At 41.4% G+C, this 24,538-nt stretch overlaps 1 protein-coding gene and 1 long non-coding RNA gene across 17 annotated transcripts in view; one reads left to right on the plus strand and one right to left on the minus strand.

Moving 5' to 3' along the window:
• EPB41L2 (erythrocyte membrane protein band 4.1 like 2) overlaps nucleotides 1–24,538 on the minus strand; it is a 278,051-nt gene that overhangs the window by 234,049 nt on the left and 19,464 nt on the right. The window lies entirely within an intron of this gene.
• The window catches only part of LOC137503891 (uncharacterized), a 65,127-nt gene that overhangs the window by 32,059 nt on the left and 8,530 nt on the right, over nucleotides 1–24,538 (plus strand). The window contains exon 5 of one of the 2 annotated variants that reach the window (XR_011019367.1): nucleotides 19,839–21,469. The exons of the other annotated variant lie outside the window; for it this stretch is intronic. This is a non-coding gene — a long non-coding RNA (uncharacterized lncRNA). Of the gene's footprint in view, nucleotides 1–19,838; nucleotides 21,470–24,538 lie in introns of those variants that run through there. 2 annotated transcript variants of the gene reach the window in all.

Raw genomic sequence — 24,538 nt, forward strand, 5'->3', positions numbered from 1 at the left:
AGCTCAGTCCTGAAGGGCCAACCAAATATTGAGTGGGTGTACACAATTTAGTCATATCACAATTCACTGAACCCACAAATGCTAAAAATAGTTGAGTCAATATTTGCCTATTGAGATTCAAAGTGGTAGTCTTAACACTAGTTAAGACTACCACTTTGAATCTCAATAGGCCCCCCCAAAAAAATAAGGGCAGGGTTCACACTTAAAGAGAAACTCCGACCAAGAATTGAACTTTATCCCAATCAGTAGCTGATACCCCCTTTTACATGAGAAATCTATTCCTTTTCACAAACAGACCATCAGGGGGCGCTGTATGGCTGATATTGTGGTGAAACCCCTCCCACAAAGAAATTTTGAGTACGTACTCTTGGCAGTTTCCTGTCTGCCAAAACAGCAAGCAGCAGCTACATCACTTGCCAGCAGGAAAATGTCACCATGTGATAAGTCAGAATATAAATCAGGGATTTAAAATATTTTACAATGGGCAAACACTGACTAAATAATTTATACATAATTATTCTAAAAATGAAGGACTTGTTTTATTACATTATTTTCACTGGAGTTCCTCTTTAAAAAAAAGTGTGTGCAGATTGCAAATTTTCTTAAAAATATTCACTGCATAGATCAATGGGGAATCCTTATAAGCTTAAAATTGCAGCTGTGTTTTTGCATGCTAAAAAAAAAAAAAAAAATTCATCTTGCAACAAATTTGCACATCCCATGCAGATTCTCATTGACTTATCGGGTACTTTTTTTTGCGTTTGCATGCTTTTTTTTTTTTTTTCTGAAACATGACAATCTATTCAGTCTTCCCCACTGATACGTGTGAGCCCTGTCTTAAGGGGAACCAGAGACGTTGGGGGAAAGCTTTTATACATACCTGGGGCTTCCTCCACGCTGCCGTCCTCCGCTGCCTGGATCCGCCGGTGCCAGGTCCCATCATTACCGCCAGTCGGCCGGCAGATGCGGCCAATTGTCCGCAACACAGGGGGCTCCCTCCATATAAGTACGCGTGAGGCTGCATACTGCGCAGCCGCATGCGTACAGGTATGGAGGGAGCCCCTGTGATGCGGACAATTGGCCTCGTCCCCCGGAAGTGATGGGACCCGGTACCGGCGATAGAGGAAGCGGAAGATGGCGGTGTGGGAGTGATCCAGGCTTATGGGGCTGGAAGAAGCCCCTGGTATGTATGAAAGCTTGTTCTATTTTTAATGAACGTTCCTCTCTGGTTCCCTTTAAAAGTCTAATTTTCACGTGAATTAAGAGAGGGAACAAATGAAATCCAACTACTGAATTTAAAAGGACACCCGAGGCAAAAATAAAACAAATGAAATACACGATTGTATCCATCTTCCTTCTCCTAAAAATGACTAAGATATTCCACCGTTTTATGTTTAAATGTACTTTTTAAGTTTTAAACTGCTTTATTGGTTTTGCCCAATGACACATTTATTGAAGTATGCCAGAGCTATAATTTATGAAATATTGACAGTTTTTATCGCTTTCCTGCTCTCAGAAGCCATTTTCTGCTAGGAAAGTGATTTATAGTTGGAATTTCTTATCAGTGATGGTCACACTGTAGTCATTTTCTGTCTGAAGGTAGGGTGAAGTAGAAAAGTCTATTTTAAATCAATCTTAATCCATCATCAGTGTACAGATAAAAAAGCTCACGCGTATCGGAGTGATGAATGGCTCCTTAAATCATAGCTTAAAGAGGAGCTGTTAGGTATAAGGTCTCAGAGAAAATAAACACATATATCAGTAGCTAAAGATTGGCTGTACTTACTTTACATATGCATTTCACTGTCCACGTTTGGATTTCACAGAATTTGTATATAGTATATGCAGAGATAGATGCTCCTGACAGCTCATGGCAGGCTCCATGTTTTTCTGTCAAATGTGTCGTCATGTCCTGCCTGCTTCCTGATCACAGAAAAGCTTGTGCTGAATAACACAGTGTGCAGTGAATATTAATGAGCCATGTGGCTAGGAACAATAGCTGACTCCTGCAGTGTACTCTGCCCTGAGATTTATCAGTGCTACGCGCTAGACTGATTAGAAGCTGCTGTAACGTCTCATTAGCAGCCGAGGGGAGGGCCCCAGAATGCTTTGCAGTTTAGTATGCGGCTTGCGTCCTTATGGGTCTATAACAGCCTTTAAGATAAGCACACATCAAAGGTAACTGAGATTTTTATCTTCACTAATGGCTTTTGGGCTTCCTTCTAAACTGTTTAACACAGGAGAATAGAGGTTTAAATTAGCTTCTGCAGCCTGACAGTTACTCTTTAAAAAGACAGGTGTTATGCAGGTTATATAGGGTACAAGGCCACACCCCTAGGAGGTGTGTAGCTTAGCCTTAAAGGTACATACATCATAAGCTAAAAGTGGAATATACCACTATAATACATATATAAAACAGAATCCATTTAAAAACACACAAAGTACTGCATCAGATTATAGCAACCTGTCATCTATATATACACATGTATACCTTATTTGGGCTCGTCATTTTCTCTCTCTAATTTCCTCCCCCCTATATGCCAATATCATGTCTATAGATGACAGGTTGCTTTAATCTGATGCAGTACTTTGTGTGTTTTTAAATGGATTCTGTTTTATATATGTATTATAGTGGTATATTCCACTTTTAGCCTATGATGTATGTACCTTTAAGGCTAAGCTACACACCTCTAGGGGTGTGGCCTTGTACCCTATATAACCTGTATAACACCTGTCTTGTTAGGCTATGATTAAGGAGCCATTCATCGCTCCGGTACGCGTGAGCTTTTTTATCTGTACACTGATGATGGATTAAGATTGATTTAAAATAAAGACTTTACTACTACACCCTACCTTTTGGTGTAGCGGGATTTCCTTGGATACTTGTGGACTTTTGGCGTTGATTTCCCTGCTCCCATCTGTGTATACACATGAGTGCAGCAGTCTACTCTTCTCCTTTTGCACCTCCTGTCTGAGTCTGGATTGAGTCAGCCACTTACATACCTGATATTTAACTCTTTCTGGCAGAGAAAAAAAAAAAAAAAAAAAAAAAAAAAAACAGCATAGTTATTTGTGTGTTAGGCACTGTACATACCCATGTCTATCTCATGTCACCTGGGGAATCCTTTAACTTCTGTGATGAAATAAGAGTTGTGTACAGAAAACTGCAAGTGAAAAGGTGTATTACCACTAGCAGCCACTAGACAGTGAAGCTCATGTCAGATTATTTCAATACAATGATAGTATTCTAACTGATGTGTAGTGATTTAGGAGCTATAAAATAGAGAATGCAGAAAGTCTGCAACATAGCTATAAATAGACCAACCATAACACACAGGGGATTTGTCTGATTGAATAACCAAAACAGACTAAGTGCACATAAGGACGAAGTTAGGTTTGCCCAATGCAACACGGTTATAATGACCTACATGGGATTCGATGGGTTAATTTTCAAGCGACATATTTGCATACAATATTTGCATAACCCTACATCAACTAGGAACTATTAGCATCTTATTGACAATCACTGATCCCCTCCTAGGTATACGCATGATAGATTGTACACAAGAGATTTAATTGAAATGGATCAGTTCCATATACACAGTATTTCTGTATTTACGTAGTATAAAAAAAAAAAAAAAAAGTGCATTCACACTACAGTACCACAGAATATAGCACAAGATACATAAAAAAACACCATCATAAATTCCAAATACAAATTTGCACATGATTAAACTAGGATGGGAAAAAACTGGCTACAGAACAGATACTAATATTCGTTGGTGAAGATTCATGAAAGTTAAGCCAAAGTTTGAGAAAATCTGGAAACTAACTTGCAATCTTTGCTCATGATATAATTTAACCTTCCTGTTATTTTCACTGTTCTCTGAAATAAAGAGAAAGGTCACCCAACATATTTTTCAGAATATACACAGAGAGGCCACTGATATAATGTAATCATTTACATAATTCTTAAAGCTGAATATCAACAATTACCCTTTATAAAAGTTTTCATTTTGCAAAAACTGTTCACAAAACTCAAGTAGGGCTGGTCAATGAAATGCTAACACTTTCAAGTTGATGCAAATTTTATATTAGACTTATCTTTTCAAGTACATTACCTAAAATAGTCTGGCTCTGGGGAGGTCTGCTTGCTTTCCATCCCATAGCAATGCAGAGGCATCACATGGTTGGTTGCACATCCTATGAAAATAATCTAATCTTGCCTACACACATTTACCCATAGAGAGCTTAAAGAATACCTGAAATATCAACAGAATGACATGAACTAACAAGTGACATGATGACAAACGTGTATGCACAGTCCCAAGACTCCACAGAACTAGGCAGTGTTCCAAATTACAATAAAAACAGTCAATTGATCGGCCAGCAATAGCTGGACGCCAAATTACGTCTTGCCCCCAATTGAACTACGGTTCAGATGGTGATTAGTATTTAACTAGGAAATTTGCCACAGCAGAGGGAAACGTTTTTCGGCCTCACCCTATGCCCAAATTTCCAAGCGCTTTCACGTAGGCCTCACCTCAGATTGTCCTATTTGGATTTATCACTTTTTAAACCAAAATAGATTATAGGTTTGCAGGAAAACTAAACATTAGCTTACCTGGTAATTTTATTTTAGGTAACCCTCCAGGACAGGTATACATCGAGACTTGGCCCCTCCCAGGAAACAGGAAACATCCACAAGCCTCTCTATAAATAAAAAAATCCGTCAGGTGATCGGCAGTATTATGCAAGAAAATAACCAAACAGGTCTAAACTACCTGACACCTAACTATTTATACCATGTAAATATATATATATATACCAATGTTTAGAGTAAACATATTATACACAGTTATAATTATATGTTATATGGGCGGGTTACCCCACCTGTCCTGGAGGGTTACCTAAAATAAAATTACCAGGTAAGCTAATGTTTAGTTTTTTCCACTAACCCTCCAGGACAGGTATACATCGAGATGATGACCAAGAAACTAACCTTAGGGCGGGCTGACCGCCTGCAGGACCTTTCTACCGAAGTCCTGGTCCGATGACGATATATGATCCAATCTGTAGTGCCGCATAAACGTCCCCAAATTCTTCCACGTTGCTGCTTTACAGATTTCCACCGGGGAAGCACCAGCTCTGAAGGCCCAAGTTGTCGCTGTCCCCCTGGTAGAATGCGCTTTAAGATCTTTAGGAGGCGTGGCCTCCATAACCTTGTACGCTTCCAAAATACATAACTTTATCCAATTCGCTATTGTTCTCTTTGAAGCCCTCTGACCTATCAATTTCCCAGTAAAATTTACAAATAGAGCTTCCGTCTTCCTTATACTTTGAATTCTTTGTAGATAATTTAACAGCATTTGTCTTACGTCTAAATGATGTCGTTCTTCCTCCTTGTCATTTGACGGCATCGGGTAGAAGCTTGGTAACACAATCTCTTGAGAACGATAAAAAATGTCTCCTACCTTCGGAATAAATTCTGCGCTAGTTCTTAATACTACTCTGTCGTCATAAAAAATACAGTAAGGTTCTCTACAAGATAAAGCTTCCAACTCGCTTACTCTCCTTGCAGATGTAATTGCTACCAAAAAAATAGTTTTAAACGTTAATAACCGTAAATCCATATCAGGTGAAAACTGAAACGAAGGTTTGGTCAAGGCCTTTAATACCACTGATAAGTCCCATTTTGGAAATGGCTTAACCCGAATAGGTCTGTTCCTTTCTACTGACCTGATGAACCGAGCGATTAACGGATGCACCGCTAATTGCTTGTCCAAAAAAACTGAAAGTGCTGATATCTGGACCTTAATAGTACTTAAGGCCAATTTTTTATCTACGCCACTTTGTAAAAATTCAAGTACGGTAGCAATTTCATTTGCTTTAAACCCTGTCTGTTCTTTCCACAGATTAAAGGTTTTCCAATATTTCATGTATATTGCTCTTGTATTCTTCTTACGACTTTTAATCAGAGTGTCTATTACTTTATTTGATAGTCCATAACTCTTCAGAATTAATTCCTCAGTAGCCAAGCTGTTAATTTCCATTTGTTTAGTTGTGGAACAACTCGCCCCCGAATTGACACTAAATTGTCTAGAAGCGGAAGTAGTACTGGTTCCGCTATTTTCAACTTGAGAAGCATGGGATACCATGATCTTCTCGGCCAATTTGGTGCAATCAAAATCAATGTTACTTTGGATATTGCTACCTTTTTCAGTACTAACGGTAGAAGATTCAGTGGTGGAAAGGCAAACGCCAGTTCGAAATCCCATGTCTGTGCCAAGGCATCTATCGCTGTTGGATTGTCTCTGGTATTCAGGGAATAGAACTGATGACATTTGGCATTGTCCCTGTTGGCAAACAAATCTATGCTTGGACTGCCCCAGATTGTTGTTATCCATCGATAAACCTCCTGGTTTAATTCCCATTCCATGTTCGACAACTGTTTGCGACTGAGCAGATCTGCTAGTGTATTCAATGATCCTTTCAGATGTATTGCTGTAAGTGACAAAAGATTTTGCTCTGCTAAGTCCAATATCTCTAGTGAAAGATTCATCAATTTCTGCGACTTTGTTCCACCTTGGCGATTTATGTACGCTACTACTGTGGAGTTGTCTGTTCTTACTTGCAGATGTTTTGCTGCCACTATGTGCTGTGTTGCTATTAGAGCTAATTTCACGGCCATCAATTCTCTGTAGTTTGAAGACTGACCTTGCATATGACTTTGCCAGAGACCCTGCACTCTGAAGTCCTGAACATGAGCCCCCCAACCTGACATGCTTGCGTCTGTAGTTAAGATTATTTGAGTTGGAAAACTCCAAGACTTTCCCTGGGTAAGTGTGCAAGGATTCATCCACCACCGTAAGTCTTCCTTTACCGATTCCGGTATTAGTATTGAGAGATCCAAAGACTGGATTGACTTGTTCCAGTTCTTCAGGATCCATGCCTGTAATACTCGAACATGCTTCATTGCCCACTGGACTGCTGGAGCTGCTGAATTTAGCAGTCCCAGTAATCTCATGGCATCTCGGATTGATATACTTTCTAGTGGTCTGAAATTCTGGATTTGCTGTACTATTTTCAAAACTTTCAATTCTGGTAGAAACATCTTTTGGTGAATTGAGTCTATTAAAAATCCCAAAAACAGTATCTTCTGTGTGGGATCCATCTGTGATTTCTCCAGACTTATGATCCATCCCGCCTGCTGGAGCGTTTTCACCACAATCTCTCTTTGAGATAACAGTATTTGTTTTGATTCTTCATATATCAACAGATCGTCCAGGTAAGGGACAATCATGATCCCTTTCCTGTGGAGATCTGCTACTATCTCGGCAATCACTTTGGTAAAAATCCTCGGAGCGGATTTTATGCCAAAAGGGAGGCAACGGAATTGATAATGGGTTATCCCTGAGGATTCCTTCACTGCGAACCTGAGAAATCTTTGAGATTTCTCCTCGATCGGGACATGCCAGTATGCGTCCTTGAGGTCTATGCTTAACATAAAACAATTGGCTGTCAGTAGGTTCCTGAGAGAAAAAATTGACTCCATCCTGAAACTCTGATGCTTTATGAATGGATTTAAAGGTTTGAGATTTAATATGAGACGGTAATTCCCCGACGGTTTTTTCACTAGGAAAATCCTTGAGTAAAAACCTCTCCCCTGCTCCCGGATTGGAACCAAAGTGACTACCTTCCTTAGAATCATATCTTGTAGAATAGAACTTATAGCCATCTGTTCTTCCACTGCCTGAAATCGTTTTGTCACTATAAATCTTGTCAGAGGTTTTTGATGGAATACAATGTGATACCCTGACTGTATTAGACTGAGGATAAACGGGCTGGTTGTAAACCTTTGCCACTGTGGGTAAAATAGGGCCAGCCTTCCCCCCACAGCCAGTTCGTTGTCACTGCTGTTTTTTTGTTGAAGGGTCTGAACTTCCAAACAAGGCGTTTGGTCTGTTCTGTTCCCTTGAAAAAGACCAGGACTTACGTTTGTTTTGTGGCCTGGGCTTATTGCCTTGACGGTTTTTCCGAAAAAACCTTTTCCCTGGTCTGAATTGGGTTTTCTTAGGAAATCCCTTCTTATCTGAGGATCTTTCTAGTATTTCGTCTAGTTGATGCCCAAATAACAAATCCCCTGAAAAGGGAATGGTACATAATTTACTTTTAGATAGGTTACTACCTTCCCAGGTTTTAATCCAGATATTCCGTCTGGCTACATTAGATAAAGCTGCAGCCCTAGCGGTTAAACGAATTGACTCCGTTGCTGCATCAATTATAAAGTTTATAGCTTTAAACATTACTGTGAAAGAATTAAGAATAGTTTCTTTACTAGAACCCATTTTAATATGATGCATTACCTGATGCATCCACATATCTAATGTACGACCTACGCAAGTGGTTGCGGCAGCTGGACGAAAATTCGCACAAATTGCCGACCACGTCTTTTTTAACGCGAATTCCGCTTTTTTATCTGACTGATCTTTTAGGAATCCTAGATCCTCAAAAGATAGTTCATTTTCCTTATGAACTTGTGAGAAGGCTGCATCCAATTTGGGACATTTATCCCATTGTTTGCAATCCTCCTCAGCAAAGGGAAATCTTCTTTTGAAACCCCTGGATAGAAAAACTTTTCTATCTGGGTTCTTCCATTGACTATCAATTAATTGTTTTGTAGATGGATGAACAGGAAAGACCATGGGCTTTAAACCTTCCATACCTGCGTATAAAGCATCGTGTGCAGACATGGACGCTGGGGAATCTTGTTTCAGACCTAATGAATCATAAATAGCTTTTAAAAGCTCATCCGTTTCATTAGCCGAGAATCTGAATTTTGACGGCTTATCCTGATCTTTTTCTGATACCTCATCCTCTGAATCACATTCAGAAATGTCCTCTGAATATTCTTCTGGTTCAGAATCAGATAGCACCGGGCGATCTGTTTTAGTTCTAGCCTTTTTATGACCAGACTCTGCCCCTGGCATCTGCCCCTCTACCGGTGTATCAATGGGAATGGCAGAGACTGCCCCCGGCTGTTCCACAGGCATAACTGGTGATTGTAAGTTTATACTTGTGGCCGCTTGATCAATATTTATAGGTTGAAATATTGTTTGTGCCCCTGAGGTGGCTGGGAACATAGTTCCAGAACCACTCGGTACTTGTGTAATAACAATTGGAGGTTGATTAACCACAGTTTGAGCCGAAATTGATTCCCTAAAAACTTTCATGGAATCAGACATTTCCTTGCGCACCATCCTAAGGAAATCTTTATAAGCTACTGCAGATTCTTCGTTCAATACTCTAGTTGCACATTGTTGACATAATTTCTTCCAAGACACTGGCAGTTTTATATTGCAAGAGGGACAGCGTTTTTTAGGCCTAACAGGTTCTGATGCTTCTGTTGATGCTGGAGCTGAACCTGAGCCTGAAGCTGGAGTTGCCTGCAACAATACACCAAAACCCCAAAAAACCACTGTCACTAAACAACTCATCACCTGGGTTTTAGCAACAAAAAATATCAGCATACTAAGTGATACAATCTTTAACCATCAGATTATCACTAATACAAAGTTCCTCTAGCAGCAGTCAGCATTAAATATCTCTGCAGCATAGTAGCATAGGCATCACATAAACCACCGTTTGTTTGTGACCAATACCTTGCTGGAATCCCTTGATTCCTGTCTCAGATCCTCCTCAGGAGCCGCCTGACTCGCTCCGGATACTGGTGCCGACTGTGCCTCCATACTGCGTCCTGCACGAGTGCAGAGACGCGAGGAACGCCGCAGGTTCTTAATTCCGGCGGGCGGAAATGACGACACGCGGAAGCGGAAGTGCATCGTCCGCCATCTTAGCGTCTGGCACGCTGCGCCCGCTTCAGCCTCCGCCTACTCCCGCAGCGTGCCTGTTCGTCAGTCCAGCCGGCGGCGCCTGCCATATCCAAGAACTCCATTTGCGGCCCTCTCTCCCCCGATAACACCACAATGCTCTTCAGAGAGGTAAGCGGACACCCCCCAACTTCACCACAGCTAGTTGTCCTCCAGGTTCCGCCACGCCAACAGCCCTTAGCCACCCAGGCTCTCCAGGACATGCAGCGCAGGTATAGAGAGACCTGTCCCTGGAACAGGAAACATCCATACTGCCGATCACCTGACGGATTTTTTTATTTATAGAGAGGCTTGTGGATGTTTCCTGTTTCCTGGGAGGGGCCAAGTCTCGATGTATACCTGTCCTGGAGGGTTAGTGGAAAAAGTACAATTTAGGATTAGGCAAGGACACAAGCACGCAGTCGGTGACAATTGCTACCATTAGGCTGAAGTAAGTTACAACCAGAAGACAGTCACTGGCCTGGTTGAACTGCCAAGACAGACAGTTCAGCCTGCCGTGTCAAAGAAGCCTTAAAGTACCCCTGACCCGTTTACCCCCTCCCCTTAACCACTTGAGGACCGCCCCCAGCCGGTGGGCGGCGGCAAAGTCCGGGCCCAAACGACCGCAATACGCCCATCGGCGGGGCGGCTGCGGGAGTGGCTATGCGGCGATCGCGTCATTTGTGACGCGATCAGCCGCCGGGGACTCGCTCCGCCCACCGCTCGTAGTAAACCGCCGGCCGTTTGGAAGCGCCGGCGGGTTACTAGCACCCGGATCGCCGCTGCACATATGTATAATAGGCTTTGTAATGTATACAAAGCCTATTATACTGGCTGCCTCCTGCCCTGGTGGTCCCAGTGTCCGAGGGACCACCAGGGCAGGCTGCAGCCACCCTAGTCTGCACCCAAGCACACTGATTTCCCCCCCCCTGCCCCCTGATCGCCCACAGCACCCCTCAGACACCCCCCTGCCCACCCCCCAGACCACTGTTTGCACCCAGTCACCCCCCTAATCACCCATCAATCACTCCCTGTCACTATCTGTCAACGCTATTTTTTTTTATCCCCCCCCCCCTGCCCACTGCCCCCTCCTGATCACCCCCCCCCCTGCCCCCTCCTGATCACCCCCCCACCCCTCAGATTCTCCCCAGACCCCCCCCCCCCAGTGTACTGTATGCATCTATCCCCCCTGATCACCCGTCAATCACCCCCTGTCACTGCTACCCATCAATCAGCCCCTAACCTGCCCCTTGCGGGCAATCTGATCACCCACCCACACCAATAGATCGCCCGCAGATCCGACATCAGATCACCTCCCAAGTGCAGTGTTTTCATCTCTTCTCTCCTCTAAACACCCACTAATTACCCATCAATCACCCCCTATCACCACCTGTCACGGTTACCCATCAGATTAGACCCTAATCTGCCCCTTGCGGGCACCCAATCACCCGCCCACACCTCAGAACGTCCTCAGACCCCAGCCCTGATCACCTCGCTAGTGCATTGCTTGCATCTATTTCCCCCCTCTAATCACACCTTGAGACACCCATCAATCACCTCCTGTCACCCCCTAGCACACCTACCCATCAGATCAGGCCCTAATTTGCCCCGTGTGGGCTCCTGATCACTCGGCCAAACCCTCAGATCCTCCTCAGACCCCCTTCCGATCACCTCCCCAGTGCATTGATTGCATCTATTTTCCCCTCTAACCACCCCCTGAGACACCCATCAATCACCTCCTGTCACCCCCCTAGCACTCCTATCCATCAGATCAGGCCCAAAACATCCTGTCATCTAAGAGGCCACCCTGCTTATGACCGGTTCCACAAAATTTGCCCCCTCATAGACCACCTGTCATCAAAATTTGCAGATGCTTATACCCCTGAACAGTCATTTTGAGAAATTTGGTTTCCAGACTACTCACAGTTTTGGGCCCGTAAAATGCCAGGGCAGTATAGGAACCCCACAAGTGACCCCATTTTAGAAAGAAGACACCCCAAGGTATTCTGTTAGGTGTATGATGAGTTCATAGAAGATTTTATTTTTTGTCAAAAGTTAGCGGAAATTGGATTTTTGTTTTTTTCACAAAGTGTCATTTTTCACTAACTTGTGACAAAAAATAAAATCTTCTATGAACTCACCATACCCCTAACGGAATACCTTGGGGTGTCTTCTTTCTAAAATGGGGTCACTTGTGGGGTTCCTATACTGCCCTGGCATTTTAGGGGCCCTAAACCGTGAGGAGTAGTCTAGAAAACAAATGCCTCAAAATGACCTGTGAATAGGACGTTGGGCCCCTTAGCGCACCTAGGCTGCAAAAAAGTGTCACACATGTGGTATCGCCATACTCAGAAGAAGTAGTATAATGTGTTTTGTGGTGTATTTTTACACATACCCATGCTGGGTGGGAGAAATCTCTCTGTAAATGGACAATTGTGTGTAAAAAAAAAAAAAAAAAAAAAAAAAAAAAAAAATATGTGTCATTTACAGAGATATTTCTCCCACCCAGCATGGTTATATGTAAAAATACACCACAAAACACATTATACTACTTCTTCTGAGTACGGCGATACCACATGTGTGACACTTTTTTGCAGCCTAACTGTGCTAAGGGGCCCAAAGTCCAATGAGTACCTTTAGGATTTCACAGGTCATTTTGAGACATTTGGGTTCAAGACTACTCCTCACGGTTTAGGGCCCCTAAAATGCCAGGGCAGTATAGGAACCCCACAAGTGACCCCATTTTAGAAAGAAGACACCCCAAGGTATTCTGTTAGGTGTATGATGAGTTCATAGAAGATTTTATTTTTTGTCACAAGTTAGCGGAAAATGACACTTGTGAAAAAAAAACAATTAAAATCAATTTCCGCTAACTTGTGACAAAAAAAAAAAAAAAAAAAAAATCTTCTATGAACTCACTATCCTCCTAACGGAATACCTTGGGGTGTCTTCTTTCTAAAATGAGGTAATTTGTGGGGTTCCTATACTGTCCTGGCATTTTAGGGGCCCTAAACCGTGAGGAGTAGTCTTGAAACGAAATTTCTTAAAATGACCTGTGAAATCCTAAAGGTACTCATTGAACTTTGGGCCCCTTAGCGCAGTTAGAGTGCAAAAAAGTGCCACACATGTGGTATCGCCATACTCAGGAGAAGTAGTATAATGTGTTTTGGGGTGTATTTTTCCACATACCCATGCTGAGTGGGAGAAATATCTCTATAAATAGACAATTGTGTGTAAAAAAAAAATAAAACAATTGTCATTTACGGAGATATTTCTCCCACCCAGCATGGGTATGTGTAAAAATACACCCCAAAACACATTATACTACTTCTCCTGAGTACGGCAATACCACGTGTGGCACTTTTTTGCAGCCTAACTGCGCTAAGGGGCCAAAAGTCCAATGAGCATCTTTAGGCTTTACAGGGGTGCTAACAATTAGGCACCCCCCAAAATGCCAGGACAGTGAACACACCCCACAAATGACCCCATTTTAGAAAGTAGACACTTCAAGGTATTCAGAGAGGAGCATAGTGAGTCCGTGGCAGATTTCATTTTTTTTTTTGTCGCAAGTTAGAAGAAATGGAAACATTTTTTTCTTCTTTTTTTTTGTCAGAAAATGTCATTTTCCGCTAACTTGTGACAAAAAATAAAATCTTCTATGAACTCACCATGCCTCTCACTGAATACTTTGGGATGTCTTCTTTCCAAAATGGGGTCATTTGGGGGGTATTTGTACTATCCTGGAATTTTAGCCCCTCATGAAACCTGACAGGCGCGCAGAAAAGTCAGAGATGCTTGAAAATGGGAAAATTCACTTTTGGCACCATAGTTTGTAAATGCTATAACTTTTACCCAATCCAATAAATATACACTGAATGGTTTTTTTTTTTTATCAAAGACATGTAGCAGAATAACTTTCGCGCTCAAATGTATAGGAAATTTTACTTTATTTGAAAAATGTCAGCACAGCAAGTTAAAAAAGTAATTTTTTTGCCAAAATTCATGTCTTTTTTGATGAATATAATAAAAACTAAAACTCGCAGCAGCAATCAAATAGCAGCAAAAGAAAGCTGTATTAGTGACAAGAAAAGGAGATAAAATTCCTTTAGGTGGTAGGTTGTATGACCGAGCAATAAACCGTGAAAGCTGCAGTGGTCTGAATGGAGAAAAAGGCTCTGGTCCTTAAGGGGCGAAAAGACTGTGGTCCTTAAGTGGTTAAACTTTTAATAGTATTTTACTATTAGTGCTGTGACTAGCACCATCCTCCCCCCTTCAGTATCCCCTGTGGACCCTGTTCTGCTCAGTCATCCTCTTCAACTAAGGCAGAACGTTGATTATGAGCGGGGAGGAAGTGTCAGTTCTTCCTCCCCGTTATGTATTCTTAACTCTGCCCCCTCCACTTGCCGCATAAGATCCGTGTAGGTTTTACTGCACACAGCGCACAGGGGAGCTGCGCTGTGTGTAGGCTTATTATAATTGAGGTTTAATGACCTCATCCGGTTTAATGACCGTAATGAGTTAAGTATTTTTGGAGGAATATAGATAGCCTATGTATGTCTCACTTTCACCTCTCTCTGGAATGTGTCTATTGGGTGGGTTCACTCTATTTTCTAATTGTTAGTCTCTTCTACTCACCTGGCCACGCTCTGGTGTAGTGTCTCTTTTCCACTTGCAGCGAATAATAGAACTCAAATTGAGATAGGTTTCTAAAAATGAAATTGATATGTCTGAGCAGCCTGTGCCCCAGTCAGTCTGGCCCATCCCCTTACCTTCCATAAAAAAAAAAAAAGGTTTCTTTTGGACTCACAAAAGTCCCAGTACTGTGGGCTCTCTTTTTAGCCAACACAGTGGGGAGTTCCGCAATGACGGTGGGTCGCCATGGTAACACACCATAGCGTGTTGTGTGCGCCGGGCGGCGCAAAACAATTGTCGACAATACCATCTTCTCTGTCAACCGCCAGCTACCCCAGAACGGTGATGTATATTTGAAATAACATCTGCATAATCCTCATGTAATACTCCTGGAATAAATGAAGCTTCTTTATCTGGTGCCCTCAGATGCTTTTTCTTTTGATGTCGAATAATTGGATGTTCTATTTATGTGGAGGCACAGTAGTAAGAGTCTGTCCAGTAGAGTACCCAAAGTTATCCCAGCAGAGATTCATTGAGTGTGAGAGGTACCTCTTCTTGTTGATTATTGATTATAATTGAGGTTGGATATCCTTCCGACCTTAATTACTACAAGTCCGCACCCCGCTCATAAATGTTGCTAGCAGGGGCCCACAGAGGGCATGGGGGTGAAGGGGGGGGGGGATGATGGTGCTGTGACTAAATCACAGCTCCATATAAGTACAAGGATATATAGTAAAAAATATTTTTGAAGAGACAAAAGTTTCAAGATGATCTTAAATTTTAATGTATCAAAAAGTTATTTTGTAAAAACAGAGTTCACAACTCTTCAAGTGAATTCATCTTTGCAAACATCCCATTATCAAGTACCAAAAACATATGTTGAAATATGCAATTGTTTAAAAAGCAACAACGTCGACTTGTTTCGGAGTAACCTTCTTCAGGCCTTCACAAACAATTGTAATCTGTAATATGCAGGACAAAAATTGGGACGGGTACTATCTGGACAAAATCAAGCCAGGAAACACCACTTAGACTAACATTGGACACAGCACACAGGCAAGATGTACCAGGAGAGAGTGGTACATCTTGCCTGTGTGCTGTGTCCAATGTTAGTCTAAGTGGCGTTTCCTGGCTTGATTTTGTCCAGATGGTACCCGTCCTAAGGTTACTCCAAACAAGTTGACATTGTTGCTTTTTAAACAATTGCATATTTCAAAATATAAAGGGAGGGGGGACACCAAGAGCCCAATAGTGTGATATTGTATAGATGATAATTAATAATGAGTAATATAACAATTTAATACTCACAAACCAGGGTTACCATTAGGCAACCACTGTGAAGGCAGGTGGGGAGATTAACCTGACCCCACTCAGGATTAAAAGTCGCTCTCTGTAGATGGGAAGAAGATGGGTACAACCCTCCACCAAGGGTGGACTTAGCAATATGTAGAAGCTTTCCAGAGGCGCCAATAGAATAAAAGTCACTTAACCTATTTTGGTTTCTGGACGTAGAAACTACGTCCAGAAACCATGTGCGCTACCGCGCGCCCCCGCGGCCGATCGCGCGCGTGCACGCGCACTTCCGGCCGCGGATTCGGTAGTCAGGGAATCAATGTATCGGACTATGAAGTCCGATCACTGATTCCTCTCCCCCGCTGAAAAAGCGACAGCTTCTCTCGGAAGCTGCGCCTTTTCTGGCCATTCACTTCCTGATGCGCCACTCTAAGCGTATGTTACGCTTAGAGTGACGTCATGTAAACAAACTCATGGCCGCCATCTTGTGGCCAAAAAGTAATACTACACCTGAAAATAAAAATGAATTAAAATCAACACACATTTACATTATAAATCTATTGTTTACCCCCCACCCTCCCAAAACTACCCAAATAAAATGTTTACTATAAATAAAAAAAACCATTACAATAAAAAAAAAAAAAAAAATGTAAATATTTACCTAAGGGTCTAAACTTTTTAAATATCAATGTAAAGATGAAATATTTCTATATTTTTTTTATTTTAAACTTGTTAATAGTGATGGATGCAAAATGGAAAAAATGCACTTTTATTTCCAAATAAAATATTGTCGCCATACATTGTGATAGGGACATAATTTTAACGGTGTAATAACCGGGACATATGGGCATATACAATACGTGAGTTTTAATTATGGAGGCATGTATTATTTTAAAACTATAATGGCTGAAAACTGAGAAATAATGAATTTTTCCATTTTTTTTCTTATTCTTCCTGTTAAAATGCGTTTACAGTAAAGTGGCTCTTAGCAAAATGTACCCCCCAAAGAAAGCCTAATTGGTGGCGGAAAAAACAAGATATAGATCAGTTCATTGTGATAAGTAGTGATAAAGTTATAAGCTAATGAATGGGAGGTGAACATTTCTCTCGTGAAAACCACGGAACCTGAATGGGTTAAACGAGCTTAAAACCGATGGGGCAGTGGTGGGCCTATCCCATCCATGCAGACAAAGCAAACAAAGGAAGGACTGTGGCATCAACAGTCAAACAACAATTTTATTTATACTCCACGGTAAAAATAGGCGCTCAGTGTGGTTTTGATGCTGTCAAGCTGTATGCTCCTTTTTGATTGGCCTGATGAAGCGGGATTGAGCCCGTGAAACGCGTTGCCTATTTTTACCGTGGAGTATAAATAAAATTGTTGTTTGACTGTTGATGCCACAGTCCTTCCTTTGTTTGCTTTGTCTGCATGGATGGGATAGGCCCACCACTGCCCCATCGGTTTTTAAGCTCGTTTAAGTGACTTTTATTCTATTGGCGCCTCTGGAAAGCTTCTACATATTTCAAAATATGTTTTTGGTACTTGATAATGCGATGTTTGCAAAGATGAATTCATTGAAGATTTGTTAACTCTGTTTTTACAAAAGAATTTTGGTACATTTAAATGTAAGATCTTGAAGCTTTTTTGTCTCTTCAAAAATATTTTTTTTACTATATATCCTTGTACTTACAGGATCTTCTCAAAAAATTAGCATATTGTGATAAAGTTCATTATTTTCTGTAATGTACTGATAAACATTAGACTTTCATATATTTTAGATTCAAATACACACAACTGAAGTAGTTCAAGCCCTTTATTGTTTTAATATTGATGATTTGGGCATACAGCTCATAAAAACCCAAAATTTCTATCTCAGAAAATTAGCATATTTCATCCGACCAATAAAAGAAAAGTGTTTTTAAAACAAAAAAAGTCAACCTTCAAATAATTATGTTCAGTTATGTAATCAATACTTGGTCAGGAATCCTTTCACAGAAATTACTGCTTCAATGCGGCGTGGCATGGAGGCAATCAGCCTGTGGCACTGCTCAGGTGTTATGGAGACCCAGGATGCTTCGATAGCGGCCTTAAGCTCATCCAGAGTGTTGGGTCTTGCGTCTCTCAATTTTCTCTTCACAATATCCCAAAGATTCTCTATGGGGTTCAGGTCAGGAGAGTTGGCAGGCCAATTGAGCACAGTAATACCATGGTCAGTAAACCATTTACCAGTGGTTTTGGCACTGTGAGCAGGTGCCAGGTGGTGCTGAAAAATGAAATCTTCATCTCCATAAAGCTTTTCAGCAGATGGAAGCATGAAGTGCTCCAAAATCTCCTGATAGCTAGCTGCATTGACCCTGCCCTTGATAAAACACAGTGGACCAACACCAGCAGCTGACATGGCACCCCAGACCATCACTGACTGTGGGTACTTGTCACTGGACTTCAGGCATTTTGGCATTTCCCTCTCCCCAGTCTTCCTCCAGACTCTGGCACCTTGATTTCCGAATGACATGTAAAGGTTGCTTTCATCCGAAAAAAGTACTTTGGACCACTGAGCAACAGTCCAGTGCTGCTTCTCTGTAGCCCAGGTCAGGCGCTTCTGCCTCTGTTTCTTGTTCAAAAGTGGATTCATGCTTCCATCTGCTGAAAAGCTTTATGGAGATGAAGATTTCATTTTTCAGCACGACCTGGCACCTGCTCACAGTGCCAAAACCACTGGTAAATGGTTTACTGACCATGGTATTATTGTGCTCAATTGGCCTGCCAACTCTCCTGATCTGAACCCCATAGAGAATCTGTGGGATATTGTGAAGAGAGAGTTGAGAGACGCAAGACCCAACACTCTGGATGAGCTTAAGGCCGCTATTGAAGCATCCTGGGCCTCCATAACACCTGAGCAGTGCCACAGGCTGATTGCCTCCATGCCAAGCCGCATTGAAGCAGTCATTTCTGCAAAAGGATTCCCGACCAAGTATTGAGTGCATAACTGAACATAATTATTTGAAGATTGACTTTTTTTTGTTTTAAAAACACTTTTCTTTTATTGGTCGGATGAAATATGCTAATTTTTTGAGATAGGAAATTTTGGTTTTTATGAGCTGTATGCCAAAATCATCAATATTAAAACAATAAAAGGCTTGGACTTCTTCAGTTGTGTGTATTTGAATCTAAAATATATGAAAGTCTAATGTTTATCAGTACATTACAGAAAATAATGAACTTTATCACAATATGCTAATTTTTTGAGAAGATCCTGTATATGGTTATATTATTGGTGTTCTAGGACACCATTGAGGATATGTTTTTTGGGTCTCTCAATTTTTCCAATTACAGTAAGTCACAGCTCCAGTAATAGAACACTTAACAGAATTTAAACACCAGGTCAAAGATACTTTAATAAGAACTAAAATAAAATATTACCACATCATCCAGTAACATCAAATTAATAGTAATAATCCTATTTTTTAGGTTACCATAATATGGAGCTATTCATAAAAATATCAGGCCTCATTCACAGTGGGACGTTGCGCTATAATGCGTCACAACGCAGCATTAAAAACACAAAATTAAAAAGTGGTAACGCACATTAGCAATGTGTTAACGTGACATATAGTAGGTACAGTAAAGCATCCAGGCAATGAAAAGCATGCTTTCGTGTACCTGGTAACGTGTGTGTTTAGAGATATCGCACTGCAAGCAGTGCGTTACCATAATGCTACACTTTACAATGCGATGCTAACATCGCACTGCGAACGTCCCATAGGATTAGCATTGCAGTGCGGTAAGTTGCGTTATAAGAGTTTATAACGCAGCTCCGCAACATCCCACAGTGAATGAGGCCTCAGTTTTGTTAAACGGAGAACTCCTTGCAGTGCAAGTTTACTTAGGGCTGATTCACATGAACGCTTGCTGTGCTGTAAATGCCGGCCACAGCTCTCGTCATTTAAGCATTGCCCATTCAAATAAATAGTACCATTGTTTACACAAACACCGCATTTCGACCCGAATTTTCTCATTGTCTGATTCGATTCCGGGTGCAACAGGTTGGTTCAAGGATCATTTACTGCCGTGCCTCCGTGTCCCCCTGTGGGGGTGAAATCTGCCGATCGACGGGAAGAACTTCAGAAAGCTGCTAAATGCTTTACTACACGCTTGCTGAAAAGCAAGTGAACAAGACACCGTGGGATACCAGTGTAAACAGAGCCTTACGGTAGCAGAGTAAAGGTGGACAATAAGATGCAAATAATTCCAGTTTGCAAACAAATTTCATACTAATCAGATTCCCGGAACAGATCCAAGATGTCCCGTGAAAATGTCAAGTAAGAACTGATTCTATACTTAACATAGGATCTAATGACATGTATTTTCCTGCCTCCTGTAAAACGGACAAAAGTGTGTGTTTTACAGCGAAGCAGCTGAGCCTTGTTTCTGTCCATTCCACTTCAGTGTTGCCAGAAGTTTGTGCACAGCTAAAAAAATACATAAATAATAAAAAAAAAAAAAGTATAAACCCCTCATTTTGTTTTAAGTAAATCTGTCATGAATAAATAAAAATGTTTTTTTTTAAAATACTGTATTATAAAAATAGTATAATGAATCATGCCACTTAAAGCAGAGAAAAAAAATAAATAAAAAACACTGAATGGGCATAATACCTTACCGACTGACTGGGCATAATAAATTGATAGAAGAATTTCAATGTATTGTAACATTGACGTTTGACAGGTAAGGGCTAAACTCAGTAAATAGGGAGAGTTGTTTTTTGTTTGTAAGCACACATATAATAAGGCATACCTGTTATTTTTGCAATTCACTACCTCTAGTGGCACAAAGGACAGCCGTTACTAGCAATCACTGCCTACAGGCTTATGGAGTGCCCTTCCGTATATCCTTGCATACGCAGAGAGAGAGAGGACCCCACAGGCTTAAAGTAAACCTGGGTCTTCCAGTTGGTACCACAATAATGTTCGGCAATGTGGTACCAACTGGAAGACTTTCAAAAAGTCGGCAGTGTCTAAACACTTCAAGAATGTTCATGAGGGTGACCTTTCTTCCTTTACCTTTCAAGGGGTTGAACGTGATGTGAGTCCCAAGAGAGGTGGGGATAATTATAGATTACTTCTGAGGCGAGAAGCTTATTGGATCCATAGGATGGACACTCGCACTCCTATGGGTCTCAATACACGCTGGGATTTGAATCTTGTTTATGATTGTTAACCACATGTATTTGTTTAACCACTTGTACTTGCTTCATCCTTGATCCTTTTCTTCATATGGAATATGTGCGTTCTCTTACTTTCCTTTGTCAAACAGGCTTTTATATCTGGCCTTACATTTGTCATGTTCTCTCCAGTATTGGTCTTTTACATCATCTTTTTAACATATGTTGTTAGCTGCTATTAATTATAATCGAGCATATTTATAAATTTTGTACATTTATTATGTCTCTCTTTAGATATTGTATGTATGTAATGTCTCCTTTAAGGCGAGGGCTGGTTGAGGTATAGGGTGGAGTTTTTCCCCCCCACCTACATAAAGCCCTCCCCTTGCAGGTTCACTTTTAACTATGACTAAGGGCAGACTGTAAGCCCGACACGCGTCAGTTGAACCTTGTGATTTTTTATACTTGCCTTGTGAAATTCCTGAATAAAGAATTACCAGCATTTTCTACTACCGTTGGTTTGCGGATCCTTTTGTGCATATTCCTGAACTGGCTTGGCTTCCCAGATCCTGCATCCACTAGTCGAACTGGTAGGGGGTTTTGAGCATTTTGATTCCTCACCACACATCCATTCCACAGTGCTCTATGCAGCAAAGTGCAGGGGACACCCGTACCCCAAACGCCCCCTAACTTGGGAGTGGGGCATCCCATTGGCTCGGGACCCAGTGCAAAGGAAAGCCAGGACTTTCAGCTTTCCAAAAATGGTTAGATCGTGCCTATGGCAGGAAATAGAAGCTTATATTGAATCTCTAAATTCCTCATTTCGCTTAACCCCCCAACTAGCTTTATTAAATATAGGATTAGAGAATACCCCTCTAACTTACACATTAATCATTTTCCATATATTATTATCAACTACTAGACATGATTTGCTCACACTGGAAAAGCGAAGCCGCACCTTCTATGTCCTATATTACAAACCTAACCATACAGAATTTAAAATTGGAACAACTATTATGGTCTAGGAAAAAACCCTTAGAGCAGAGGTGCCAAATGAAAATTGTGGTTCATTGATCGATCTTAAAATTGAAAAATCGCCCTACTAAATTTAACTAACCAGCTCTCATTCTGGAAACCCTGAGACAACTGCTTATGTTTTGGTTTAGGTTTTTACAGCAGTAGTTTATCAGTTATACTATAGAGATAGAAAGTTTTATTACAAATATATATTCCTCATGACAAATTTATGGTTAAGCAAAACGTAGCTTGGCTCTGCCAGAAGGAAGTTTCTCACTTATTTAATGGTCATTGAGATCTTTTGTTAAGAACTGTACAATATCTATGCCAAAATCGCATGCTCTTCAATTTATTGACGATGTTACTATATAAGCAATGTAAACATATATTCTTTAATAAAAATTTAAAGTTTTAAAAAAAATGGTTAGATCTGGCTAGGGGATCAAACAGAACTTTAACAAAAAGCTGCCAAACTTTCCACATGGGATAATACACAAGTACCCATCTATGTTTACATATATTTTAGATTACAACAATTTTTGTGACAGTGGTCCTTTGGTCCTTTATCCACTTAAGGACCATGGGCTTAAAACCCCCTAGTGACCAGGACATTCTTTACTAATTAGGCCACTGCAGCTTTAAGGCCTCACAACTCAGCACACAAGTGATTCAAACCCCCCACCCCACTCCCCTTTTCTGCCAACAGAAAGCTCTGATCGCTCCCAGAATGTTTATTTTTTGTAAATATTTTTTTAAACATTAAATTTTTTGTTTTTTTTTCTAACCCTTCTTACCTCCCCCCACCAGCAAATCAGCGAGATCGGCTGTCATGGGATTCAGCCTATCACAGCGGATCGCTTCTCTGCCTCCAGAGGGGACAGTCGTGTGACAGCACTGCTGTATATTGCAGAGCTGTACACAGTACAGGTTTCACCGTCTTACAGTCTCCCAATGCATCTCTGCTTCAACGTCATTCAAGTTAAGACGCGTGCATTGGCGTCCACCATCTCCTGCAAAACCCCTCCCCAGGACTTCATGCCAATTGGCGTGGAGGTGTCCTGGGGCTGCCGCTGCATTCACGCCAATCATTTCTTTATTATAGCTGATACATTGCAATTTATTGCAGGATGTGTCTACTTCCTGCTTTCATGGAAGCAGACATATTGTTAACATCCTGTATTTACAAAATTAGCTGCTCTGCCAAGAGAAGATTCCTGAGCTGACAGCTGAGAGATACAATTACGGTGGTTATTAGTCACAGATGGAGAGGAATTAGACAGGCTAAAATCTCTAAATACATATAGGGTGCCTTTCTCTATGTTTTCCTTCTGTTATGTGCAAGAGTTCAAGTCCACTTCAAAGGAGAGATAAAAATAAAATAAAACGTTTTTTAAAATGTAATTAAGAATTTGATGTGAAAAAAGATTGAACAAGAAGCATCAACATGCACCAACTTGGCCATTGTTACTTTATAAACATAGATCGACAAGTTCAATAAATATAGAATCTGTGATAATCTAAGCAGTTGTATGCCTATCTTATGCTGGGGCACAACCCGGCGACTCGATTACCCGCCGGGTTGTCTCCCGCCGCGCCCCCGCCGCCGTCCGGATCGATTCCCGCTTGTCCCCGTGGGCGCTTCCTTATCTTCCGCACGACTCCCCGCTATTGTCAGCCCGCGGGGATCGAGCAGGGTCATCGGACCTGTTGGAAATTATCAATCGAGTCATCAGCAGCTCGATTGATAAGGGGGAAAACGTACCGTGTATCCCCAGCATTAGACAATTTAAAAAGGTACACTTCAGAGGGGCAGGGAGAAGGGTGGGAACCAATTCACTTATTTGTTTTCGGAATAAAAAAAAATAAATAAATAAATAAAAAAAGAGAACCTGGAGAAAATCCACAATACCACAGGGAGTATATACAAACATTAGGCCCACATTTGAATCGGTGACCCTAGTGTTGCAAGCTGAGCAGCCCTCATCCACGCATCTATGTACTACACGGCTGTGGAATCGGTACAAATATCATCCAACTCCTACTCCTCAGTTTATGAAACTACTAACTCCAGGTACCCAAAAAAAAACTCACACTCCTCAACCCTGGAGTACAAAAAAAACCTCAAACGCTTAAAAATGAAATTAACTACATTTTAGCAACACATCTCAGTGTGTGATGCACTGGGACATCAGACAGTGAATGGACAGCAGTGAAGTTACCACTTGTATGCTGCACAGCAGTGCTTTCTGACAATGCACTACTGCATGCATTTCTGTGTGCAACGCAGTGCTGTTGCACGCAGTCAACCTGAATAGGTTCAGTACTACAACACAGAGCAATGCAAGTGCTAAGAGTTTCTATGAGGTCACGTTCACAGTGCCACGTCGTGGAGCTGCGTTATAAAGTCTTATAACGCAGCTTACCGCACTGCAATGATAATCCTACGGGCCATTCACAGTGCAACGTTATTGCGTTGAAAAATGTTGAATTGTGGTAACTCACTGCTTACAGTGCGTTACCTCAACGCAGACACGATGCGACTTTAACATCACATTAAACCGCAAC

The sequence above is a fragment of the Hyperolius riggenbachi genome, chromosome 4 (assembly GCF_040937935.1).
Source record: "Hyperolius riggenbachi isolate aHypRig1 chromosome 4, aHypRig1.pri, whole genome shotgun sequence".
Taxonomy (NCBI): Eukaryota; Metazoa; Chordata; class Amphibia; order Anura; family Hyperoliidae; genus Hyperolius; species Hyperolius riggenbachi.